Source organism: Aythya ferina (genome assembly GCF_964211825.1).
Source record: "Aythya ferina genome assembly, chromosome: Z".
NCBI classification, from domain to species: Eukaryota; Metazoa; Chordata; class Aves; order Anseriformes; family Anatidae; genus Aythya; species Aythya ferina.
Window position 1 is genome coordinate 16,082,835 of NC_140299.1, and position 18,571 is coordinate 16,101,405.

Consider the following 18,571-nt stretch of genomic DNA (forward strand, 5'->3'; position numbering starts at 1 on the left):
AGTATTTTCAACTAAATGCAGCTGTCTTTATACAAATAGGAAGAAACAAGGAGAATGCTATTTTCTTAAGAAAACTAAACCTTAATTTTATTTTGGAATAATAAAGAATAACATCTTTTTAGCAGTGACCCTGAAATTCAGCGAAGTTGTCTCAGCTGATATGTAAACCTATTGACAGTTACATAAAAATTAAGGCTGTCTCAGTAGGAAGGATAATGCTCTAGTACTAAAACCACTCTGAGACAGCAGAAAGATTAGAAAGACACATTTGTGTTTTGTGGGTCAAAGGTGACCTCAGTACCTCGTTCAGGAATTTTCAGGGTTAGAAATGGTCGTTAATTGACATGTTTAATATCTTTATCAATTACACAGACAGTGGGACCAAGTGCACCCTCAGCGAGTTTGTAGATGACACCAAGCTGAGTGGTGTAGTCAATACAACAGAAGGAAAAACTGTCATTCAAAGGGACCTGGACAAGCTTGAGAAGTGGGCCCATGTGAACTTATTGAGGTTTAATAATGCCAAATGCAAGGTGCTGCACCTAGGTCGGGGCAATCCCAGACAGGAGGACAGACTGGGAGAACAACTCATTAAGAGCAGCCCTGCAGAGAAGGACTTGGGGGCTCTGGTGGACAAAAAGCTTGACATGAGCCAGCAGTGTGTGCTTGCGGCCCAGAAGGCCAACTGCATCCTGGGCTACATCAACAGAGAGGGGGTCCAGCAGGTGGAGGGAGGTGATTGTTCTCCACTACTCTGCCTTTTTGAGGCCCCACCTGGAGTTCTGTGTCCAAGTCTGGGGTCCCCAGCACAAGAAGGTTCTTGATCTGTTAACATATCAAGGAGGGATGGTTTTAAATTAAAAATGGTGAGATTCAGATTAGAGATTAGGAGGAAATTGTTTGCTCAGAGGGTGGTGAGGCATGGGAAAAGGTTGCCTAGAGAAGTTATGGATGGCTAATCCCTGGAGGTGTTTAAGACCAGGTTAGATGATGCACTGAGCACTCTGATTTAGTAGGTGGCAGGCATCCCTGCTTATGTCAAGGAGGTTGGAACTTTAAGGTCCCTTCCAACCAGGGGCCATTCTATGATTCTGTTAATGTAGATGTCATTTTCTGCTGCCTATCTAATACAACTTTTTGGAAAAATTGTTGTGTAAAGGAACAGTCAAAGAATTATTTCGAAGTGAAAATGAGTTTTCAACTAACAATAATTCAAGAGAAATCTCTGCTTTCTTTAACTATGCATTTTTTTTTTCTTTAATTTCATTAGAAGGATCGAGGTTATTTGTCAGAAAAAAAAATACAAGTACAAGTGGTTAAATTTTAAAAGATCTTTAGGTGCTCCTTCTGTACTGATTTATAAATGTTAAAAATAAGAATTGGAAGCTTAAAACTCTGTAAGTCCACACCTCATCTATGGTTCTTCAAAAGACATCATATATAATACCTCATCTCTCACAAAAATAAGATCATGAGGCATACATGCAGTGAATACTTCTGCGATTCACTTTATTACAGAAACCAGTAACAAATCAAGAGTTGCACAGTGAGGTGGTGATAGGCATAGCAGAAAGACTATTCCTGGCTTAAAAAGTTTTGTTGGAGCTAATAGGTTTTGATGCCTCTTGTATATTTCTATAGACCCTGTAACATCTTAGAAATTCAGAAAACTTATGTGAGTTGAAAGCTTTATCTTCTACTTATCCTGTTTATATTCCCCCCTTTTTGAGAGAATTGAGAGAACAGGTACACAATGATATGTGGACCTGTATGAATTATGTTAAAAACCTGGCAGAAAGTTGTTTTCAAGCTGTGTTTAACTTTTGGGTGATAGCTCAGATCTGCACTTTTATCTTCACACATATCACTGAATGTTGCTTTATTTGGAAAAAAAAAAAAAAAGGAAAAAGAAAAAAGCAAATATATATATACATATGTATATATATATTTATATATTTCCTGGAAATTATCCTGGTTGTAATGACAGTGAGACACAGCTTTTGAATCCTGTAATCATAGAATCATAGATTGGTTTGGGTTAGAAGGAACTTAAAAGGGTATATAATTCCAACTGCCCTGCCATGGGCAGGGACAGCTCCCACTAGACCGGGTTGCTCAAAATCCTGTCCAGCCTGGCCTTAAACACTTCCAGGGATGGGGTATTCACAGCTTCTGTGGGCAACCTGTTCCAGTGCCTCACCACCCTCATGTCTAATCTAAATCTACCCTCTTTGAGTTTAAGCCCTTTGTCCTTTTACTAGGACTATTACTAGGACAAGGGGTAATCCTATCACAAAGCTTCTCTTCTGCAGGTTGGTTCAAGGTGTGTGTTTCGATCTTGAGGGACACAAAGGAATCCTTCAAGTATTTAGTTACAATAATTTTCTGATTTTATGTGTGTGGGATTTTCTGTTGATGATTTTCTTTTAAGCTGACCTAAAGTGCAACTAATAATGAAATGGAAATACATAGTTTCTTATTTCTGTTCATACAGGAGACCTGACTCAGCAGCAAAGAGTTTGAGCATCGTAATAAGGTCTAAATTATGAAGGTCTAAATACCAATTTATCCTTTAAATCCTTCCTGTCAAGCAAGTTCATTCTCTCTTTAGTTTTATTAGGATCATGCTGCAAGGACATTAATAGCTCTATTTTGGCTTCTAATTTTTCTGTGTTTTTTTTTTTTTTTTTTTTTTTTTTTTTTTTTCTTGTAATTTTTGCAGCATCCCAACATCTGTATCAACCTACACATAGAAACTAAAAAATTATAAAGAAACAGAAATTACTATGTTCACAGTTAACTGATTTTTCTCTTCACAGTTCCAAAAGCAGGTAGAATAATCTATTCATTATGCTGTTGAAACTTCATGATCAGTAATATTGAAATTCAATTGGTATATGCTCAGAAATATTCCCCAGCATCGAGTAAATTGAATAACATAAATAAGTTTGTCTCAGCTGATTATTCTACCACAGGATCTATCATCAAACCATGTTCTGTTCTTTTTTCCTTTTTTCCTTTTTTTTTTTCTTTTTTTTTTTTTTTTTTCTCATCAGACTTGTATGAAAACCAATGGATCCCAACCCTTTCCCAACCCTTGTTTGGAGGTGTTGATTTCCATTCTTGAGTGACAATTGTTCCACTATTTCATTTAAGCTCACAAAAGTAATTCCAATATTTCTTCATTTAAACTGACTGGAGTCTATCCACCAAACGTTTTTTCTATTAATTCCACTGACAGGTCCTTTGAAGTTTATGTAAGTCAAGATAGCAGGGTTTCAGACAAAAACTCCAAGGTTTTGTGTGTGCATGTTGAATTTATCTCCACATTTTAAGAGGGAAAAAATAAATAAAAGAAAGAAAGAAAGAAGACCACATTATGTTGAAATAGCCTGTCTATTCTACTTTTCCCATCTTCTGAAAAATTCTAGTAATTCAGCAGCAGAGAGTAAGAAAAGATCTAAACTGAAGTAATTATTTCTTCTAAACACTGTTTTAAATCTTAAATTATTTGTAAGTCTTAAAGCTTGTAATGAATTTATCTGTCTCATATAATATAAGATAAAGAAAATGTCTTTAACAATTTAAAGTATCTTTTTATCCCAACTGTGTTTTTAATGTTTATAGATTAGAAATATAATCTTCTAAAAATTAAAGTAAAATAATATATATATATGTATGAAAACCTGACTCAATTTGTACAGTTATTTGTACAGTACAGTGTTTCTCATCTATCCAAAGCATTTAATATTTTATCAGCATGTGAATTCATCAGCAAGAGATGTCAGTGACTGCAATAAAGTACTGGAGCACACAAGTAGTTTCCACTATTCCAGTGTCTCTGGAGCAGTTCCATTACAGTAGAAGAGTGCAACAAGCCAGTGATGCATACCATGGCATATACAAGCCTACGACTTCTCTCTCCCACTTCCTCTCTCTGCTGTTGTTTTCCCTTGATCCAGCCATGACTACAAGACTGATGTTAAAGGGATGTTCACCTATATTAGCTGTATAAAACTAAATGCATTAAAATTTAGCCTTAAAATTTAGTCTCTCTTTTTATATTGCAAACCTCAAAGTCTCTAGTTAGAATAGACACCTAGCTGTAAATTGCCTGGCAAAACCATTCAACTGGCATTTTTGGTGTTTCGCTACTTCTATACTTAGCCCAGTTTATATGCTTTATTGTTGCTCTTTGGTTTAATAAATGTCAGCATTTATGCATGTGAATAACTCTGTCATAGAGAAAAGTTGCTGGCTCTTGACAAATTAGGCCATGAGTCCATGAGCTCCTTAAGAAGCTTTCCATGAACAGGCATGATTCCCTCTGTGCCTTTACAGCACATGGCAGAGCTGATCCTGCCTAGGGCTGCTGGCAAATATAGCACTACAAACATTCTTTTGTATGACAAACAGAATACTTAGGCAAAATGAGGACAAAAAATTGTGCAAGCAGCTTTAATTGGGGTGAAATCAATTTTCCAAGATTAAATCATTCGTCTAGAATCTTAGTTCCACAACTCAATATTCCCAACAATAATTTGCAGTAATAGAAGTCAGATAGTGCCAGGCTTAGAAGCAAATATGGACGTGATAAGACTACCCATCATAAAGAAGGACATTTGTGAAATGGGAATTATTCACTCTTATCTATTTACTATTTATTATCTTTTCATGTCTTCATCTATTCTTTTTCATCTACTTACAAAGTATAATTGGAAATGACATTTCTCTGCCTGCAATTATTAGGAAAAATATGCAAAATTAATTCTGTTAGAAGTAAATAACAATAGTTTTGTCCTTAGGAATTCAGTTCATAAAGACCATCAGCAGAGATAATATTTAAAAGGTTGCATAATTTGGAACCTATTTGTATACTGTGTCTTTCTTCTAGGTTGTGAGTACATTGAAGGACAAAGGAGAGAGAAAGTGGAAAAGAGAGACGGGTAATACATGTAGTCTAGATAGTTCTGTCATACAAATGAAAGGCTGAACAGGACTTACTGTAGCAGCAGGATTTAAAATCTGCCTTTACTGTCTAAACAGCAGCAGTTCAGTTTCTGTAGAGTTCTCATGAGAGCTGGTTGGCAACTATTTCATTTTTATTTTTCTGGTTTTTCTTTTTTCATCCCCCCAAAAAACAACCAACCCACCAACCTCAAAGCCAAATATTTTCCAAGCCACGAGTTCTGTTAAATTTCTTGCTAGCTTCCTTTCTGTATATTGGGCAATATCAGAAAGTTCTTGCTGTATTCTTCAAATGAAATCAAAGCACAATAATAATCTTGCTATACATAAGTGAATTACAGGTATTTCCAAAAGTTGCAGAAAAGAAAAAATGAAAAAAACAATATTTACTTTGATTGATCAGATATTATTTTCAGATATAAAGATTAAATTATTTACATTCTGGTTGTGTTCTTTTATGGTTTGTTTTTGAGATTCTGTTTTTATGGCAACATGCTCTAAGAAACCTGAGCATTTTTAGAACAGAGAAATATTTTTCTTACTGTGCTAAATATTAGAATCACAAAGAAGGGATTAGGAATCTAATATTGGCAGATAATTGACCAGTCTGCTGGAGATATATTTTTTCATAAAAAATATTAAAAGAATCTGGAAGAGAAGTTTTGGAAATGTACTGGTGTGCTGGGATAACATATAAGACTTTATTTTATTTTTCAATAAACTTAAGTTTATTTTAAGTTTAAAGTCTAAGCTTAGTTTAAGTTTAAACTTAGTTTAAGTCTAAACTTAGTTTTCAGAGCCCTTAGTGGGACTCTGAAACAGGCAAATGTTTGATTCTGGTAAGTCGCCTTTTAATGTGACACTGCTGAAAGCAACAGATTAAGACTCTTCTAGTACATGTGTGCTACCATGGCATGGTGGTGCATACCAAAGAAATCTGGGCTGGTATCTGGGATTTTAAAGTCTCTCACAACCAGGAGATTGAAAAAGAGTGAGAAGGGTGGGAAAGAATTTTTCTTTAGTCTAGGCTAACACAAGAATAATTTGCAAAAGATTTTTCTTTATAGGAGAAAATTTCATGAATGATTTAACATAAACAATTGATTTGATAGATTGCAGAGTATTTTTATTTAAGCTGAAAATATTGTAGGTAGCCTAATACACTGCTGAGGCTACTGTGCAAGGCCTAAAGATAACTCAGTCTGATGGAAAGAAACTAACAGACTATATAATGTGCTTAGAATCAAAATATATCCATACAAATATCCAGTCTGGACAGATTTTTTTGTATCTGAATTTTAATTCTCTGAATAATGGACTTAGTAATGAAAAAGCCTAGTAGCACAATGATGCTATATTTTACATTCTCACAGTTTTCCTGGTTACCTCAACATGAATGAAAATAATCCATAGAATATTTCCTGACACTAGGTTAAGTGACCAAAAATAAAATGAGAATTTTGTATATTGTTTTCAAAAACTGAAAAGACTAGTTTTTGCCTATCTCCAAAATGTTGATTATTACAAGAAAATCAATTATTTTCTAAAAACATAATTTTAAAAGAAAGTAATATGTTATTAAAAGTTCTGATGTGCAAGGTCTTTCTATCTCTAATGAGTTACCCTAGGGCAGTCAGCCTTTCAGACTACTTTCAGAACCTGCTGAAGTTCTTTTCCCTGCCAAACTGTCATAAAATCATAGAAGCTTAGAATAGTTTGGGTTGGAAAAGTCTTTAAAGATCACTTAGTTCCAACCCCCTGCCATGGGCAGGGTCACCTACCACAACACCAGGTTGCTCAAAGCCCCATCCAGCCTGGCCTTGAACTTCTCTGAGCAAACTCTTGTAGTGCCTCACCAACCTCAGAAGAAATAATTTCTTCCTAATATCTTTTTTTTTTAGATTAAGACTGTTACTCCTTGTCCTATCACTGTACTCCTTGACCCTCCCCAGCTTTCCTGCAGGAAAGGTTTAGGTACTTGGTAGGCTTCTATAAGGTTTCCCTGGAGCTTTCTCCAGCTTGAACAACCTCAGCTCCCTCAGCCTGTCTTCACATGAGAGAGGTCTCAGCCCCTTGATCATCTTTGTAGCTCTCCTCTGGACTTGTACTAATTGATCTATATCCTTCTTGTGCTTCTCAGTGGGGGCCACTGAGCTTGCCCTGCTGGCCACACTGCTTTTGATGCAACCCAGGGCATGGTTGGCTTTCTGGGTTGCAAGTGCACATTGCTGACTCATGTTGAGCTTCTAATCAACCAGCATGCCCAGGTCCTTCTTCTCAGGGCTGTCCTCAATCCATTCTCCATCCAGCCTGTATTGATGCTTGGGATTGCCCTGTCCCAGATGTAGGACCTTGCACGTGGCCTTGTTGAACCTCATGAATTTCGCACGGGCCCACCTCTCAGGTCTGCCCAGGTCTTTCTTGTGCCATCATCCATCTTGGTGTCATTGGCAAACTTGCTGTGGGTGCACTCAATTTCATTGTCCATGTCACCAACAAAGACACTAAACAGTGACAGTCCCAGTACTGACTCCTGAGGAACACTACTTAATCTCTACTTGTACATTCAGCCACTGAGTGCAACTTTTGAGTGCAACCATCCAACCAATTCCTTACCCACTGAGTGGTCCATGTATCAAATCTATGTCTCTCCAATTTAAAGACAATGATATCATGGGGGACAGTGACAAATGCTCTGCACATGTCCAGGTAGATGATGTCAGTTGCTCTTCCCCTACCCACCAATTCTGTAACCTTATTGTAGAAGACCACCAGATTTGTCAGGCATGATCTGCCCTTAGTGAAGCCATGTTGGCTGTCACCAGTAACCTCCTTAATTTCCATGTGCCTTACCTTAGTTTCCAGGTCAATCTGCTCCATCATCATGCTAGGCACAGAGGTGAGACTGTCCTGTAGTTTCCTGTGTGTTCCTTTTTTTTCCTTTTTTAAAAATGGGGGTTACGGTTCCCCTTTTTCAGTTAGTGGACTGCCATGACTTCTCAAATACGATGGGCAGTGGCTTAGCCATTTTCCTCAGGACCCGTGGATATATTTCATCAGGTCATGGACATGTGCACCTTCATGTTCTTTAGCTGGTCTTGAACCTTATCTTCTTCTACAGTGGGTGGTTCTTCATTCTCCCAGTTCCTGTTTTAGTCTTCTGGGATATGGGCAAAATCGCTAGAACTCTTGTCAGTGAAGACTGATGAAAAAAATCATTGAGTACCTCAGCCTTCACCATATCAAAGGTGAAGAGGTCTTCTGTTCCCTTCCAGAGAGGATCCACAATCTTCCTCATCTTCCTTTTATCACTGGCGTACCTATACATGCCTTTCTCGTTGCTCAGAATGCTGTGTATTCCTCACAGGCTACTCAGGCAATGTTTCTGTATTCCAACCAGGCTATCTGTCATTGCTTCCACTTTCTGTAGGCTTCCTTTTTCTGTCTGAGTATGGCCAGGAGCTCCTTGTTCATCCATGCAGACCTCCTAGAGTTTTTACTCCACTTCTTCTTTGTTCGGATGCATCATTCGGGTGCAGTTTGGAGGAGGTGATTCTTGAATATTGACCAGATGTCTTGGGCTCTTTCCTCCAGGGCTTTGTCACATGGTATTCTACCAAGCAGATCCCTGAAGAGGCCCAGATCTGCTCTCCCAAAGTCCAGGATAGCGAGTTTACTGTGCTCCTTCATCAGTACTCTCTGCATGTAGAAGAGCATCGTTTCATGCTCACTGCATCCAGGGCTACCCTTGAGTTTCACATTCCCCATCAGCCTCTCCTTGTTGGTGAGAATAAGGCACCTCTATCTATTGGCACCTCTATTGCTTGGAGAAATAAGTTATCATTAATGTATTCCAGGAACCTCCTGGATTGCCTGTGACCTGCTGTGATGTCTCTTGAACAGACATCGGGATGGCTGAAGTCCCCCATGAGGGCCAGGGCTTCTGAACATGAAGCTGATTCTATCTGTCTAGAGATAGAATTCTGCTTCATTCTGCTGGGTCTTCCTGATTAGGTGACCTGTAATAGACCCATATAATGACCCATACGTTCTCTACCAGCCCCTCACCCATACCCAGGCAGACCTTCACACACTACAGCTGCTCACTGACATCGAGGATGACACCCCCTCCTCACCTCCCCTGCCTGTACTTCCTAAATGGCCTATATCCTTCCATTCCAGCACTTGCGTCATGGGAGCCATCCCACCACATCTCCGTAATGCCAGTGAGCTCATAGCCCTGCAAGTGTGCATATATCTCTAAGTCCTCCTGTTTATTTCCTATGTTACATAAGTTATCATAGAGACATTTAAGCTAGGCCACTGATGAAGCTAACTTACTGGCTGGAGTAGCTTGAGCAAAGTGTTGAATTTTAGAAGAGCCAGCTTCCATCTGTTCAAAAAATTAGTAGATTAGATTCTATGGGAAACAGTCCTTAGGGACAGAGAGACAACTCTTTAAGGATATTTTCCTTGGAGCAAAAGAGCTCTCTATTCCCATATGTAATAACTGAGCAGGAAGGTAGGCCAGACCAACTATGAGTTCATTGCTAACCTATCATTATATTTCTAGGTATTTGATATAAGCTATTACAAAAAAAATTCCTATAATGTTAATGTTGATTAAATTAATTGCACTTCAAGAAAAAGATCTGCATCTCTGCTAGCAGTTCCTTCCATCCTGCGAAAAAACAAAACCACTGAACAGTGGAAAAAAAATGTTAGATTTCTGTACAGTACTTAAAACTGCTCTGAGTCAGAACTGTGCAATTTTAAATTGCAAAAAGTTGCCACTATGCAGTTAAAAGACATGATCATTGACCCATACTAGAATCAGGGGTGGGGGTGGAGTGTTGTGGGGGAGGGAGTATGGTGGAGCGATGTTTTGTGTTGTTCTTTTTTAATTCTTTGTGGCTTGTGTTTGTCAAACAGTATTTACAGCATTTGCTTATGACATGCTGGCATTAAGTCCTATACCTCTGCTGAAGTTATTGGACTCTGGGTGATGTGCACCACTAAGAATCTATCTCTTAAGTCCCAGAACCTTTCTACTCACATTGAAACCAAGGATCTTTTATTCCTGTCATATGCTTCTGTATATATTCATCATGCTGCATTCAGAAGAATGCTTCCTTTCAAAAGCTGTCCCACTTCTCTTCTATAAAGACACAACTGTTTGGTGATAAAGTGGTAACTTTGAAGATTCATACTCTTGTTTCTTTGGGATATGATATACTCCTGGGTGTGTACACTCATGTTCCCCACCTCATGGAAGGACAGTTTTGCAGGCACCTGGTATAGTCCTTAAATATACTTGCATCATTATTTATAACTATGTTATCAGGCATTCAAATTCATATAGTTTTTATTATTAGATAAACTTCCAAAAAGAGCATTTATAATATGAAATGCTTTATAAGATGTTCACAAAGTATTTTTATGAATTGCTTCATATGCTGTTGCTCCGAGTCTTTATCTACCTCCAGTTTAAATGGGATTAAAATCTTAAAAGTAGATTTAAGTGTCTAACCTGGGCCTCTGAAGTTTGCCAGTCCTTCTGGGGTCCTACTTCAAATGTCTACACCATATCTTTTAGACAAACCAACCAGAGGAGAAGTGTTACTGGACATGGTGCTCACTAATGCCGAAGAGCTCATTAAAGAAGTTAAGACTAGATAAAGACTGGGTTGTAATGACCATGCCCTGGCTGTTTGTGATCTCAAGGGATATGGTCCTGGCCAAGAGAAAAGTCAGGACTGAACTTCAGAAAAGCCAAATTCCAGGTGTTCCAAGAATGAGATGAGATCCCATGGGAGACAGTCCTTAGGGACAGAGGATCTGATCGAAGCTCTAGGTGATCCAAATGCCAGGTGATCCAAGCCTAACTCTTTAAGGATATTTCTCTTGGAGCAGAAAGCTCTCTATTCCCATATGTAATAAATCAATCAGGCAAGGTAAGGAAACTGGCATGGTTGAATAAGGATCTACTGGTCAAACTATGGCAAAAGAAGGAAATTCACTGACAATGGAAACAGAGCCATGTGCCCTGGGAAGAGTATAGAAATGCTGTTTGGATGTGTGACAACAGGATCAGGAAAGCCAAGGCACTGACAGAACTAAACTTGGCAAGGGATGCAAAAAATAACAAGAATGTGTTCTAGAGGTACATTGGCTGCAAAAGAAAGACTAGGGAGGTTGTATTACCTCTGACAAATGAAGACAGAGAACTGGTAACAACAGATGTGTAGAACACAGAGGTACTTAACAAATTTGCCTCAGTTTTCACTAGTGGTCAGGTTTCCCACATCTCTCATGTCCCCAGACCTCTAGGTGGGAGCTGGGGGAGCAGAGTCCATCCCAATGTAAGCAAAGGGCAAGTTCAAGACCTTTTGATGAAATTTAACAACTACAAGTCTATGGGCCCTGACAACATGCATCTCAGGGTCCTGAAGGAATTGGTTCATGTAGTTGCCAAGCCTGTCTCTATCACATCCACACATCCACAGTGAGGAGAAATCCCCAGTGGCTGGAAGAGATGCCATTCAAAGGGACCTGGACAGGCTGGAGAAGTGGGCCCATGTCAATCGCATCAGGTTCAAGTCCAAATGTACTTGCACCTTGGTTGGTGCAATCTCAGACATGAGCACAGACTGGGAAAAGAACCCATTAACAGCTCCACAGAGGGAAACCTGGGGGTTCTGGTGGATGACAGGCTTGATATGAGCCAGCAGCCCAGAAGGCTAACTGCATCCTGGGCTGCATCATCAACAGAGGAGGGGCCAGCAGGTCAAGGGAGGTGATTGTTCCCCTCTACTATGCCATTGTGAGACTGCCACCTGAAGTACTGTGTACAGGTTTGGGGCCCTCAGCACAAGAAAGTTGTGGACCTCCAGAGGAGGGCTACAAAGATGATCAGAGGGCTAGAGAACCTTTCTATAAAGAAAGGCTGAGAGAGCTGGGGATGTACAACCTGGAGAAGAGAGGGCTCTGAAGAGACTTCATTGCTGCCTTTCAATACTTAAAGGGGTCTTATAAAAAAGAGAGTGAAGGGCTCTTTACTCAGATAGTGATAGGACAATGGGGGATGGTCTTCAACAAGAGGATAGATTTAGACTAGACATTAGGATAAAAAAAATTCACTGTAAGGGTAGTGAGGCACTGGAATATTGATGACATAACTTCAGCTCTCTCTTATTGAGGGCATAAGTTCCCCACTCTCTTGCTGAGGGCACAACTTCATATCTTATTGAGGACAGGCTCCCTTCTTATACCATTCACTCCACAGCAGTACTTTTCTACTAACTATTCATTAGTCAACAACTTTGCCTGGCAACAGCAAACACCCAGCAACTTCCATGCCTTAACGCTGGAGAACAAGCAACCCAAGATAGCAAGGCGTCTCCTGAATCACCCTTCTTTGTTCCCTCTAAACTCTTTACATTCCTGATAGCCTCATCATTAAGAGTCTGATGTTATCACCAACCACGGGGCTTGTTGACCCCCATGGCCACACTCCCACACTGGATGAGATTGGCCAGAGAAGTTGTGTATGCCCCATCCCTGAAGGTGTTCAAGGCCAGGCTGGATGAGGCCTTGGCCATCCTGATCTAGTGAGAGGCTAGATCAGGATGTAACTTGAATATGATGAGGGGATTGGAGTTAGATGATATTTAAGGTCCCTTCCAACCAGAGCCATTCTATGATTCTATGACATACTTTGTTCTGTTGCTCTTCAGGTGCTCTCCTGTTGACCTATGACCCTTCTCCAGGCTCCAGGCATCTACCACTGACACAGACATCAAACTGGAAGGAGCAGGATAGACTGAAGTTCCCCTCCCCCAGCAACTCCAGTTTAAAGCACTCTTCACCAGCTTGGCAAGCCTATGACCATAATGTTGTTTCCCTTCTCAGGCAGGTTGACCCCATGAGCTCCCAGCAGACAAGGCTTCTCAAAATGAGTCCCATGTTCTAAGTAGCTGAACCCCTGCCTGTGGCACAAGTCCTGAAACCATCTTTTGATTTGCCAAATTTGACTGGCCCTTTCAATCCACTTCTCTTTGACTAGCGGGACAAATGAAAAAACTACCTGCACTCTTGAGTCCCTTACTGCTGTTCCCAGGGCTCTGTAATCCTTCCTGATGCTCCTCAGACTACTCCTGGCTGCATCACCAGTGCCCACATGAAACAATAATAGTAGATAGTAGGCTGTATGAGGCTTGGCAGTTTCTTGGTGACATCCCTGATGTAAGCCACCGGCAAGCAGCAGAGTTCTCTCAAGGGCAGATCAGGTTGGAAGATGAGTGCCTCTGAACCTCTCAGAAGAGAGTTGCCTACTGCTATCACCTTTTCTTAGTTGCACTAGCTGTTATGTGGAGAGCAGGCTGTCTTACTCAGGTCCACACCCCCTGCAGTGGGTCTGGCTTTTTGGTCTGCAGAGGGATGAAGCACTTCTGTAGGGGCACATTAGGCTTTGGGTAATGTAAAGAAGTTCATTTCACGTGAGGTATATGAAGTTCAATATCCTAAATTACACAACTGCAGATTTTTAGAAACAAAAAAAAAAAAAAAGAAAGGTAATAAAGCATCATTTGTTATGTAATATCTAACAATACAAGGATTTTAAGTAGTACCGGGAATATATGTAGTGTTAACAGCTACAATATCATTTGAGAACACATAAAGCAATTTCAGATATACCTCTGTGGAGCTGATCTGATAATGAAAAACTACTCTTTGTTGCCTTGGTCCAAACTAAAAGTCTCTGAAAACTGTCTAAACAATGTGGAAGTTATTCTTTAAATGATGTAAAGTGTTATGAATATTTAATTAAGAAAATGCAAATTATTCTTCTTGATCCCTGCAGCTGATGCTATGAACATTTGTTTCCTCACATCAGTATTAGAAATTACATGTAATTTGTGCAATCTATCACATCAGGATTTACAAATAACATTTGTAGCTATAAATACTGATCTGATGAAGAGGGTTGAAGAGTTAGGATGCATAAGCAAATTGTCCTGAAATGGGTTTTCATCGTTTTGTTCTGTTTGATGAATGAGAACTTTCACTGGCATAAACCAGTGCGAATTTATGGACACAGGAAAATGTCAGTTTTTACACAAGTAGGAAGGGACTTTTTAGTGTAGTACATCCAAAATTGTGCATGATTCTTTGAAATGTATCCAGTTCTAAGAGGAAAAAAAAATAAAAATGACTAAAATCAAAGCCTAGTAAATAATAGTAGGCTTTAACACTTGCTTCTTTTTTCTGGGGTAATATAAACTGAAACAGAATCACACGTTAAAGAACAATTATATTGCTCTCAAGAGTGTGAAATTAGAGATTCATCTGAGGTAATCACATTCCACAAATGGGTTTTGTTTCCTGGGAGAAAGGGATCCTTGCCAATTTTAATGACACTGTTGAACTGGCAAATGATCAAAGTGATTGTATTCCTTCAGCTAGAATAATCATAAAACACAGATCTGTACAATCATGATATTGAACAAAAATATGGTGCTTCTATTATTTATTTATTTGTTTGTTTGTTTGTTTATTTGTTTTTAAGAACTGGTATTTGTGCATTATTCCATACCAGGACAAAAGATTATTTTTAATTTTCATGTTTGTTTATTAAACGTTAACAAGCAGAAAGAAAAGCAATTGTGGGAATACAGCCATAGTAGGCTAACAAAATATATCTCAATAGCAAAAAATAAAAATAAAATGAAAATTTAATGCCATACCTGTAGAATAAGACAGCACAAGCTCCACTTATAAGGATTGGAGCTTAATCCAAAACCTGCACAGCTGTAAAAGTCTTTCTAATGATAGTAAGTAAAAATGTAAACTCACAAAGAAAGACTACATTAGTGTGACACACTTTAGCTCCTACCTCTTAGGCTCCTAACAGTTTAATGGAATTATTCAATGTTCTGATTGAGATACCTAGATTCTCTACACATTTAGGGGCAAACTGCATGAAGGACCTCATGCTAACACTAAATGCTGAGTATGACTGTAGGCTCCCTAACCAACATGAGATTGTGAGGACACACGTAGATTGTAAGTACACCTTTCCCAAGATTAAAACATGCTTTGTACAAGTGAAGACATCTATAAAAACAAAATATTATTTAAACTGAATAGGAGCTCTGTAGACCATTTGGTTCACTCTCCTTTTCAAAGTAGAGTCAATTTTGAAGATACATCTGACTTTGAGATTAGATGAGGTTGTCTTGACCAGCTGAATTTTGAATTTCTTAAAGCAAGGAAATTCCACATCTTCTCTGGGCCACTGCTCCATTTCTTTTTGAAATTTAAAGACGTTTACTAATCTACAGCCATCTACAAAATACAAAGAGAAGAAAAACCTTTACTGGAGGAGTTGTATTATGTGGTAAGTCAGATTCAGTTCTGTCCTCCACTGGAAGGAAGTTTTTTACAAGAGTCCCACCATGTACAAAATATTATGCAATTTGGAGGGAGGAGAGTGTGGTAATTTCACACTGATGGTTACTTAACTCCACCACACCCCTCTTTCACTTCCCTACCTCAAAAGAACTGGGGGAGAAAATATGAAAAAACAAGAAACAAACAAACAAACAAAAAGGCTCAATTGTTGAGATAAGGACAGTTTAATTAAAAGAAAATCAAAGAAACAAACCCAAGCAGGGAAAGAAGAAGAAAAAATAAAATAAAATAAAATAAAATAAAATAAAATAAAATAAAATAAAATAAAATAAAATAAAATAAAATAAAATAAAATAAAATAAAATAAAATAAAATAAAATAAAATAAAATAAATGAAATAAAATAAAATAAAATAATAAAATAAAATAAAATAAAATAAAATAAAATAAAATAAATAAAATAAAATAAAATAAAATAAAATAAAATAAAATAAAATAAAATAAAATAAAATAAAATAAAATAAAATAAAATAAAATAAAATAAAAGCTACTCTGAGGCAAAGGGAGAAAATGATTATTCTCTTCTACCCGTCAGCAAGAGATGTTTGGCCATGTCTTGGAGCTTTCCAAAACACATAAGGCCTCAATACCTGTAGTGCTTGTTCAGGAGGACATACATTTTTGTAACAAAGATTATCTTTCCCCTTTCCTAGTTTGTATTGTCAAGTGTGACACCGTATGATACGGAATATCCCTTTTAGGGCAGCTGCCCTGGTGATGTCCCTTCCCCACCTCTTGCCTACCCCCAGCCTGCTGGTTCTAAAGGGGTTGGAGGCAGTCTTGGTGCTGTGCCAGCACCGCTCAGCAATAGACAAAACACCAGTGTGATATCAGAGCTGTTCTAGCTACAGATGCAGAGCACAGCACAGTATGTGCTGCTGTAAGGACATGGGAAGTCTGTCCCAGCTGGACCCAGTACAGGAAGGCAGAGTGGTGGGAATAGATGGCAAACTGTACAAGCTACTTAGTTGCAAACATGCATGATGAAGCTGTTCTATTTCATGTAGAATAAATAAATGCCAAAGAAAGAGAACCTGGAAACAGAAAGGATCCCTTTCCCATAGGTATGTCTCTGAATAGAGAAATAAATTTAAACATTCTTAAATGCTATATATTTATTTAAGGATAGCTATAATCAAGGTTCCTTATATGGTATGTTCTTAGTAGACACTTATTTTAAGCAAAGTTGGATCAGCTCTGGAAGAAAGGACTGACAGAGCAACTACACAACATAATAGAAGTAGGTTTCCATTTAAAATGACAAGAGTGGGACTTGACTCTGCAGCTCTTGGGTGAAAGATACTTTCCAGCAGGGAAGGTAATGTCTTGTTATTTGTTAGAGCCCAGCAAGTTGTTCTCTAATACTACCAAATAAGTCATGCAGGAAAGACAGAACATCTGGCTTGCTTATGACTTCCTACAGAGTGTAGAGTTGAGCTATGTCTCAACAGCTGAACAGTCATAAAATTAAAATTCCTTTTAGACTAAGATTCATTTTGCCTCTACCATGAAAAGCAGCTGAGCTCCCTATGAAAAAATGATTGGACATCTCTCAGGCAGCAGATGACCTCTGAGGATCTATAAGCTCCTAGTCTGTTCAATAGGTGTAAAACATGCTCTAACCACAAATAAGTGAGGCTTCTTTTTTTTTGACCCTGAGAAAAAGGTTAAAGAAAGACCTAGAATATACCAGTGTGGAAATCACAAAGAATTATTTCCTATGGATATGAAGCTACTTTTTTTGTTTGGTTTGGTGTCTTCTTGCAATCATCAAAATGAAAAAAAAAAAAAAAAAAAAAAAAAAAAGGATAATCACAAAGTGCAAACATTTCAGGAACAGCAAGAGAAATGATCTGAGGTGTTTAAATTTGCTTTTCGGTAACACACAAAATATTTTTTCCTAGTCATCAAAAAGAAATAAAGTTCAATGATCTTATCAATCCTACATTGAAAAGAATGTTCTGGTAGTAGACAGGTTTGAATTTTATCAGAAAAATCATAGAAACATAAAATTGTTAAGATTGGAAAAGACCTTCAAGATCATCTGGTCCATCTGGTTCAAGATCATCTGGTCCCTGCCACCAGCACTACCCAATAAACCATGTCCCTAAGCACCACATGCAACTTGTCCTTAAACACCCCAGAGACGATGACTACACCACACCCCTGGGCAAACCATTCCAATGCATGACTGCTCTTTCTAAGAAGAAATGTCTCATAATTTCCAACATGAATCTCCCGTGGCGCAACTTGAGACCATTCCCTCTAGTCCTATCACTAGTTATCTGTGAGAAGAGGCAGACCCCCAGCTCTCCACACCTTCCTTTCAGGGAGTTGTAGAGAGTAATAAGGTCTTCTTCTTCAGACTAAACAAGCCCAGTTCTCTAGAGTCTAAAAAGAAAAGTATTTCTCAAACTTCTACTTGGCACATGTGCTGAGTTTAACTATGAAATTAACAGCATCAAAAAAAAAAAAAAAAAAAAAAAAAGTATAGATATAATCCATCAATGGTGTCAAAAGCCATAGAGCACCTACGGATTCGAAGCTGTAATCAGAATATTCACCTACAGGAAATCACAAGTAATTCTTATCTACTTATCACTTCAGGATACATTATAATGTATCTTCAGCATACATTATAAGGTATTCTGTCTGAAACACTTTAATCTTTAATAGAATACTGAACTTCAAAGAATTAAGGTGTAGTTTATAAAAATTAGGCCTATATAATTCCTGTACTAGTTTTGTACAATTTTTAATTTACATAATTATAAGCAGGAAATGTAGCAACAATATTTGAATATATTTAATATTTATAATATTAATACAATATTTAAATAGTGATAACCATACTTCATAAGATTCTAGCCCTTTAGAAAGCTGTAACTAAAATGATTAGAGATTGTTTCAAGTATGTGAAAAATTGAGACTGAGGCACTCTGTTAAGCAATGTAAAAGGCTTTACAGTATGATTAGAAAGTCTAGAAAGTTATTTCAGTTAATATGTGGAGATTTTTACTCAGGCAGTTAATAATAGGATAATGGGAATGGTTTAAAACTAAAAGAGGGGAGATTTAGGTTAAATATTAGGAAGACATTCATTATGAGGGTGATGAGGCAGTGGAACAGGT